At 38.4% G+C, this 9,792-nt stretch overlaps 1 long non-coding RNA gene across 1 annotated transcript; it reads left to right on the forward strand.

Annotated features, from left to right (window-relative positions):
- The first annotated feature begins 559 nt into the window (after positions 1–559).
- LOC110014926 (uncharacterized) lies at positions 560–1,417 on the forward strand. The gene is made up of 2 exons (XR_002289951.3): positions 560–1,005; positions 1,105–1,417. It is a non-coding gene; the product is annotated as an uncharacterized LOC110014926 (long non-coding RNA).
- Positions 1,418–9,792: the final 8,375 nt, after the last annotated feature.

Genomic DNA, 9,792 nt, shown 5'->3' on the forward strand with positions numbered 1-9,792 from the left:
CGTTCAGATGTCCTCTCCTGGGATCATGCCTCCCGCATTGCCTGCCACGCTGGAGTCCACAGAACGCTAAACCTCCTGAAACGGCATTTTTTCTGGCCATCCATGGAAAGGGATGTCAGAGAATACATTGCCGCATGCACCGTCTGTGCCTGTTCCAAAACTACCAATTCTCCTCCAGCTGGTTTCCTTCAACCCCTTCCGGCACCGGGACGTCCCTGGTCCCACTGTAAAAGACCCATTTTAATTGTTTTCTTATTATTGTTTAACATTTCCTTTGATTCAAGATGCCCTTAATTTCAAAAGAAGTATGTTGAAGATGTAAAAGAAAATGACAAAAAGGTGTTAATGTTTGTAAGATGTATTTTGTTTTGAAGACCTTTATTGTGAAGGTTCCACTTACTTCCGCTTTTTCTGTGAAGTGTCAGTTTAACAGAAACCAAAAAAACGGTTAACAGCTGATGCTACGGCAACAAAGGAAACAGAAAAAAAAGGACGGACGGATAACTGTGTAAAGCAGTAATTTGTTTTTGGCATCTAGCTGGAAGGCGAACAGGTATGATTTTGGTTATGTTTACTACACATTTTGTGATTATTTTCCATTTGTTTTGTGTAAAATAACAAAATATGTTTCTGTTTGAAGTTATCCAACAATCTAACGCTACTAGCTGAGGTAAAGAATGATTATATATCAAAAAGGAATTATTGTAAGTTTGTGTTTATGCTTTTCTTCAGCTCTTACGGTGTGACTATGACTGTGGAGTAAACAAATGGGTTGGAATACCCCATCATAGTCCATCAGTTACTATGATTGAGTCCATCGTCTGAATCAATTCCGGCTGGAATGCTACACCCACATCGCCATGGCCTTTATCACTGGCCTGCCGCCTTCACAGGGTAAATTTACGAGTTTAAAGCCGAAGTGAACATACAGAGCAGCAAGTGAACGCCGCGCAGCACGCAGCACGCAGCACGCAGCAGAGCAGACCAACTAACTCAAATGAACAGGTGAGCTGAATGTTTATTGATAACGTTCCAAATGTTTGGAAGCTCATTTGTTTGATTTACGATTTATTAATGTTTTATTTATTGATGGGTGTTTTGCAGGATCTCTGCAGCCCCTTAAGAAAGCCGTCTCCACCAAAGACAAGATCTCTAAGTTTGTGTGATGCTTCCACTGAGGAAGACATTTTGGCTTTTTCAATGTTGTAAATATAATACTAATTGCTAATATAACAAACTATTTGCATTCCTCCTTATTGTTTTATGTTGAAATGGGACGTTTCATCTGGAGGAGGGGGCGTATGGAACACTCTTTACTTCTGCATTGGTGTTCAGATGACAGGTTCATGATGTAAGGTGACAAATGAACTTCAGGGTGTGTGAATGAAAAGGAAAATAAAGGCTGCAGCGGTCAGAATCTCTTTGTTTTTTAAACCTATCCGGAAATAAAGCTTCATAAAAGGTTCCACATATTTCACTTTCAAGCTAGGCTCCAACAAACGGAAAACTTTGGTGTTTTTTCCTCGATAATCTGCGACTTTTTATCTTATAAATTTACAAGAAAAAACCTCGTAAATTTACGACTTGAAAATAGTCATTAAAAAAAATTTATTTTGTAAACCTAAAACTCCGTTGTGGTTTAAAACCCCACTCATAAAATTTATAAAATTGAGTATATAACGCTCTAAACCAAGCCAAAGTCATTTTTTAGTGTTAGTTTTAATAGTAAGTCGCAAGTCTTAAAAAATCAACTGATCAAAAAATACTCACCAAATTACCCAAAGAATATATGTGTAGCGTAAGCCATACATGCACCTATATGGGAGGGGGGGGTTGAGATATTGGAGATTTTGGAGCAACCGTATCCCAACAGCGAGCACAGGTCTGTCTTGATGAGTTGTCTTGCAGTTCACTTTAGGCTCGTACAGCCACCTTAAAGGGCCTATATGCTAAATCCATTTTTTGAGCTTTTAAGTGTATTATAATGTTCATTACTCATGAAAAGATTAATCATGGTATTTTGATCCATTCACACATTTCTGAGTATTCCTCTAAAAACCTGCGCTCTTAGCACCAGCCCCTCCCAACCTACGAAAACAAGTGGATTCTTACATTGTGACGTAGATACCTGAGAACTGCCCCTTCCAGGAAGAGTCTGCCCTGCCAGCACCGTCTCCAGGCTAACAAACACGCTACTTTCTCCGCGCAGCTAGCGGTGATGGGCAAACACGCTTTCCTTTTATATGCACAATAAGAACTAAAGGGCCGTTGAAGAAAAAAAATTTGAAGCAAAAAAAACCGAATGGGTGCGTTAGTTTTTTTTTTCTCTGTGCGCACCAGTTAGTTGTTTTTTTTTTATTCAAATCTTTTTCTTTTTAATTCAAAATTTGTTTTTTTACTTTCAACTTTTGTTTTTCTTCAATGGCCCTTTAGGGGCTCCATAAAGAACAACCATTTTTGCAAAAAATCAGATGTTTGTTTTTGTGGACGTCACAAGGAGCGAAAGTAGGTGGCTCAGAGATTCAGTCGTCTTACCTGCAGGTAGGAAAAGGTTAAGTGAAAACTAAAGTGAAAATATTGTTTTTCCCTATATATATTTATAGATCATAAATATATAGATATAAATATAGAGATAGAGATATATAGATATATAGTTAAAAAATGTAACTTTACCAAAGTTAAATATTTTATTTAGCTACAACTATCCCAATTAGTACCTTGGGCGGCGGCTCTCGCTAGCTCTGATGGACCCTGGCCGGTGGTGCTCTCAGGCTCTGTCAGACCATGGGCAGTGGCGCTCACTAACTTTGCTGGACCCTGGGCGGCAGCTCCCACTAGCTCTGCTGGACCCTTGGAAACAGTGCTTTCTCACTACGCTGTCCACCAGGCGGCTGGCTAGCGTAGTGGATGCGATCGCTCCAGCTCCGTTGGCTCTGTGACAGGCCGGTGTTCTGTTCAGGGTGTATCCTGCCTTCACCCAACAGTAACCGGGACAGGCTCCGGCAACCCAGTTGCCCCAGCAGGTTAAGAAAATGGATGGACGTTCAGGATGAAAATCCTCGTATCGAGCAGCCATACAATTGGACAAATCACGCCGCAGGACCTCAGATCACGTCTGTACATTGACTCAACATTGAAACTTGAATCCCCTGATGCGCGAACCGCATCCGTGTGAATGCAGCATAAGGCTTCAGTTTTAGACTGTTGGTCAGTTGTCACTTCCTCTCAGCAACAAAAATTGCATTTATTTATTCCTAAATCAGATTTATTCATTTTAAACTTATGTATATTAATACACGTTTCCTTTACTTAAAATAAGGACAAGAAAGAATGATGATGTGAGGTTTTCTGCAAAGCAAAGAAGGATGATCGTGCTAGGCCGTAAAGGGCTTATGTAGCTCCTGGGTGACATTAAAACATGCAGTTACAGCCCTTGATTGACATTCTCAATAAAGACATACTGGGCAAAGAAAGCTGCTGTAGCCCCTCAGGCTGTTTCAGAAAGACAGGCAGCCTCCAAACGCGTCCAGCATGACAATTCATCAACTCACAAAAAAAAGGTTGGTGTATTTTCAAATTTCATCACTTGTTTCGACTGCATTATATGTGTGTTGGCCTTCAATCAGATGTGTACGTTCGAAGTTATTTAAAAATTCTTCAAAAAAAAGGAGAAAAATGTACAAGTATCTGAAAAAATGTGAAAATAAGTCTTACGTTTCTCTTGAAATAGCCGTGTGAACAATCCAGCTGTCAAAACAAAAAGGAAAAATGGCTTCAAGTAATGACCTGTCAGTAATGGTTTGAAGATATGACAGAAATAGCTCTACTAAAAAAAGAAGCTTTTTTTTTAAACCAAATTGTCTCCTAGACCTAATTTTAGACAAAGACTCTTGCAGTTCCACCAGCCAGTTCTCCAGTCCATGTGGAGGCATTTGGCAAACAGTAAATAGACACTGTGTTTAAATTGTCCTTTAACTTGAGACATACTTAAAACGTACATGCCAGTAGTTCTCATGCAATTTTTTTAAAAGATCAGTGATTTTTGTTTTTTTGGGGGGCTTTTATGCTAATATCATCCAAAAACCCTCCAGAGATAATGGTGTCATTGACTTAATGAGATATTTCACCTCCACTACAAGCCATGGAGATAGAGAGGCATTAGCTCAGGGTACGAGACACGGGGGAACACTTTTGTCATTCAGCTTCAACTTTATGAGCAAAGTATTTTGCTCCAAATTGGCCATCTGCAATTAGAGCAATATCAGCCTTTTTCCTATACTTACACCCCCCAGAAGGTAAAAATTGAGTCATTTTTTTTCGATGATTCAAGGAAAATTTCACATATTATTCAGCATGTCTGCAAAAATTTTGTGCTGTATTTAAAGTATTTAATGCCGTACTAGTTTGCAGTTTTGTAAAAATTTAAATGTAAATTTCATCAGGAGGCAGTAAATACTTTAGAGCAATAAGAGAGTTTCACATTGTTTTGGAATATACAAATTTAAGATGAACAGATGTTTTATGATGTTATTCCCTGAATTTAAATTAATGGTGCTTTTGGTGTGATTTAGAAATTACGGTTCAAGTTCTATTTAATAAAAGAACTTGAAGATTAACAGACAGATACATCACATAAGCTTTTCTTTTTTAAATACCATACTTATGTTTATGAAAACATTATATAAGTCATTTTAATATTTAATTGTGATTTTCTCCAAACATCTTTGAATTTAGTTTTTAAATGTCATGTCTTTCTAAAAGTTCCCATCACGCTCCTATGCACAGAAATGAAGATGGTTTTAGGGATTCTTTTATTACTTACAGAAACTTGCAAGTCAATGTGATGCTAAGGATAACATTGCCAGTTATTTTGGCAGAATCTGGTGTTTTAGGCTTCTATGATGCATCATTTATTGCATTTATTTGGAAAAGACTTACAAAAAGTACTTGAGAAAACAGCAAAAGCAACAAAACAAGTGATAATTAAAACATGATGGTTGTTGCAAATAAGAGTCTGTCACAAACTGTTCCAAAAGTCTGTTCAACCCAACTCTTTTCTAAGTTTCATTAAATAAAATTAAGGTAAAGTTTAAAAGCATTGTACACTTAACAATAAAAAATTAGAGTACAGATATACATCTATACACAAATACTATAGGAAACCTGTAAGGATTCAGTGGTTTGGTTTTCTTGGTCGTGTTTTTGGTTTCCTTGTCAGTCACTCCAGTTTCAGGTTCATGATCCACAGCTGTCTTCAGTTCAGTTAATTACCCTCAGCCTATTTAAGTGTCTTGGTTTCTGTTCATCCTTGTCAGGTCATCTGCTCTGTTTTGTCACCGGTTTGTTTCTCCCCATAGTTTTGTCATGTTTCAGTTTTTTTATTAAACGTTTTATTTCCTGTCACCAAGCCTGGTCTCCTGCATTTTGGGTCCTCCACCACCAGTTCCTGACAAAACCGTTAATATACCAGTCTATTGTAATTACTTGCTTCACAGCAGCATAAATCATCTTTGTAAAATCCAAGATTCGGAAGAAAAGAAATTCAGAAAAATTCAGTGATTTTAAACAGTTGAAAACAATTTTTATAAGAACACATCCCTTTAACTTTACCCACAGACTGACACACGAAATGTTTTTTCTTAGTTTTTTGTAGACCTGCAGATTTAAAGTTCACAGTTGAAGCCCCTTTCATTCTCAATAAATGGATTTTGAATTCAGTGCAGTAGTGAATGAGTCGTACAATTGAATGCAGTGATGTTGGAAAATACTAAAGCTGTAAATTTGAGTTATTTGGACTCTATAAAAATTAGTGTGATCCTGTTTGCCTTTTATTTCTGCACAGAATGTAACAATATGGAGGAATTAGCAAGTTGTCAAGAATGTAAAAGCCTTGTGGTCCATAACTCAAAGGTTTTATTTAATTAATTATTTAGTGCTTATCCCACAAAAAATTGATTTGTGCATCATTTACTGAGTTTCTAAAGAATCTAATTTTTCTATGCACACATTTTAAAATAACTCTTTTTGAATAAACCATCATTTTATTTGATCAAATTTATTAGTGATGCCTCTGTTATTCTTATTTAAGCCCTTGATGCCCGATGCAAACATGCATCAAACCGCTTTTTCTACTTAACATCAACGTGGAAGCAAAATCATAGCTAGAAATACATTCAGGCATCAAGGGGTTTAATCAGTGCCAAAGTAAAACAGATTTGTATCATCAGCAAACAAAGAAGATTCCAATACTTTCAACGTTTTACATTAATTGCTGATTTAAAAAAATAGCATTCAGTTTGTTGCTCACTAAAACACTCAGTAGGCTTATGAAGAAATATTTAAATGAGCAACTTGTTCTACCTTTTCAGATTCCCCACCGACAACTAACAATTTCCATTTAATAACTGTGAGCCCTTCTCCATTACTATTTAATCCTAAAGATTTCCTTGTTACAGTATGGTGCTCATGTAGTTTTATATAATCATAAGTAATAACTTTCTCAAAGCAGCAACTCTCAGAGCCTGATTGGCAGCCTGCAGCTCATTGTGCTTCTTAATCAGTGACACAGCAGTAGATTCATGACCCAGAATGCAATTTTTAACAGCGTTGTTCTTTCCTTAATATCATGTTTCCCACAATTGTTTTATTTGTTTAAATCTATGCACACAATTATATTTGTGCCATCTTGTGAAATTACTTATGAACACTTTAAATCAATTATATTTTTTTAATTACTAAAGCAGCCTTTAGTGTACTAATGTTAAAAATAATTAAAATAATTCAGTATCCTGAAAAGATACTAAAACTCTGATTTGGCTTTTTGGTTTTGCAGGTTTTTTTTTTATCCCGGTGGGTCTGAATGCATAGCTTAATTTTTTTTTTTTTTTTTTTTTTTTTGGGAGTCAGATTACATTTATTGTGTCTGCATTTGCTGTACTTTTTAACATGACTTTGACGAGCTGAACCCCCCAAAAGTGTAGAATAAAGGTCTAAACTTTTGATTGGCAATTATGTTGCAGTATGGAGGGATGGAAGCTGCAGAAGTCACTGTTTCCATCCACATTTTCAATTAGTGTTGCAATAACAGAAGAGACAGAAACTGTTGACATTTAATTTATTAAAACACCTCCTGGTAATGCCAGGAGCCACAAAGCTTCATGTGGATAAAGCTGTCACCCAAAGTACTTATTAATCAAAAATCTTGCTGCTCCTTTGTTGATTTTTCAAAAGACTTCCTGCTCATTTTGATTTTTTGTTGCAGACAATTGACAGGAATTTATAGTGGATGAAAAATATAAGTTGAAAAAGTGAAAGTGCACAAAAGCAGGTCTGGTAAAGAATTACTATTTCAAGCAATTAAGATTAGATTTGAATATGGTGGGGTTTATGATAGGGATGCACGATAGTGCAGCGGTTAGTGTTTTTACCTAACTGTGAGAAGGCCCTGCTTAAATCATCCTTCTATCCATCCATCCATTCATCTTCCTCTGCGTATCCGGGACTGGATCCTCCTGAGGGCAGCAGTCTAAGCAGAGATGCCCAGACTTCCTTCGCCCCAGCCACTTCCTCCAGCTCCTCTGGGTGGATCCCGAGGCGTTCCCAGGCCAGCCGATAGACACAGTCTCTCCAGCGTGGGCCTCCGCCCAGTGGGACACCAGAGGAACACCTCCCCAGGAAGCATCCGGACTAGATGCCCGAGCTACCTCAACTGGCTCCTCTCGATGTGGAGGAGCAGCGGTTGTACACCAAGCTCTCTCCGGGTGACTGAGCTCCTCACCCTATCTCTAAAGGCCTGTTCACACCGGGACGAATTTCGCCGGCGATTTTCGCCGACGTTTAACGCCTCGTGACTAAACAAAGGGCACCAATGAGAGTGTGTACACCGACGCGAAAAAACGCCACGCGCTAAAGCGTCAAAAAAAAAAATGCCTCGGGTTCGTTTTTTTTTTTCGACGCGTCGCGTCGAAATCTATTCGACCAATGAGAATGGCGCTTTTGCACACGTGTCTGGAGCTTCTGAAGTTACAGTAAAACACAACTTGGGGGCGCTCAAACACAAAACTGCCTTGCTGAGCACACATACCAGCGAAGAAGATAGACGCCAAGTAGCGTCTACACTGCCGCAAAGAAATAATGACGGACATTCTAAAATATCCCCTTATCAAGTACCAGTTGGAGCTACTGATGCTTGAAATATTCCTGTTTTCTTTGTATTATTCTGACAAGCGCGTAAATACTTGCTCTCTTCTTCTGAGTGAAAAGCGACTTTAAGAATCGTAAAGTTGCGCAGCGCCACCTTGTGTACAGGAGTATTTCTGTTTACATTAAGCGCCATCTAATGTCAGGGAATGAAATTGCATGTTCGCTCGGCTCACCGTCACGGAAATCGCCTGGGTGTGAACACAAAAAACGTGGCGAAAAACGCTGGCGAATAACGCCTGGCGAATATTCGTCCCGGTGTGTACGGGCCTTAAGGGAGCGCCCAGCCACCCTACGGAGAAAGCTCATTTCAGCCGCTTGCATTCCGGACCTTGTTCTTTTGGTCTTGACCCAAAGCTCATAGGTGAGTATTAGAACCAAGATCGACTGGTAAATTGAGTGCTTTGCTTTCTGGCTTAATTCTCTCTTCACCATAAAGGACCGTGAAGCGACCCCATAACTGCAGATGCTGCTCCGATCCACTCCGGTCTTCCCTCACTCGTGAACAAGACCCTCTAACCCTCATTGACTACCTCAGTGACTTCAGCTTGGGTGATAAACAGCCTCACCCCAAAGTCCTTATTCTCTAATTCGTCAAAAGAAGGCATGTCAGTGGGATTGAGGAGATCCTCGAAGTATTCCTTGATCCAGTATGTGAAAACATTTAGTGTCTTGTTTGGTAAAGTAATACGTTTAGTGTGCTGTCGTGACAGCTTTCTACAAGCTCCTAAAAAAAAAAACTGGACAAACCAAATGTTTCATGATTTACTGCCTTCTGGTACCAAATGTCAGTACCTCATGAACCTGGGATTGTGTGGGAGACAAAAAGTGACAAACAATGAATTGTTTGATCTAATTTTTGCAGTAAAAAAATGACTACATGTACCACTCACAATTGAGTTTTTTTTAGACAGTTTCAGGCTTGTTGTGGAATTCCTGTGTATAATGGAAAAATATCTCTAAACAAATGAAGAGGGTTGTACTAAAAAGTATCAAGCATTGCCACAAAAAACTGTTAAGATAAATTAATTGGTTAAATTGTAAAATATATGTAAAAAAAGGCTCAAGAAGAGCCTGAACTACTAACGAGGAACTTAAAATACATTTATGACTCGTCAAGCTAAAAATCTTCAAGGTGCTTTGCATGACTAAAAACTTGCATTCCATTTAAATGTTTCAGCTTTACTTCACGATCTGTACCTGTAATCTCTGATGCCACAGCTTCCAATTCATATTTCAGTCAATCTCAGTTTTTAATCATCAGTTAATCCTGCTTTAATTCTTTACCGTTTTCAGAAGGCAGTTCATGGTAAATATTTTCTTTCTTTGATAAAAAAACAAACAATTTCTCTGTTATTTTCAAACACATGTGGACTCTGACACCTTCTCCTCCTCTGAATTCCCCATCTTACTGACATTTAGTCAACCCAGAGGATTCTTTTCCACGCATGTTGCTCTGTCATGGGAGCTCCCTGAAGTAAACTGACCACGGGTGACTGTGAGCATTAAGTACCAATATAAATGGAAATTAAGCTTTTAAATATAAAGGAATGGAGAGCACAGAAACGTTATATCAGTCTAAATACCCAACAG

This window comes from Oryzias latipes, chromosome 4 (genome assembly GCF_053564925.1).
Source record: "Oryzias latipes strain Hd-rR chromosome 4, Olatipes_Hd-rR_3.1".
In the NCBI taxonomy this organism is placed as follows: Eukaryota; Metazoa; Chordata; class Actinopteri; order Beloniformes; family Adrianichthyidae; genus Oryzias; species Oryzias latipes.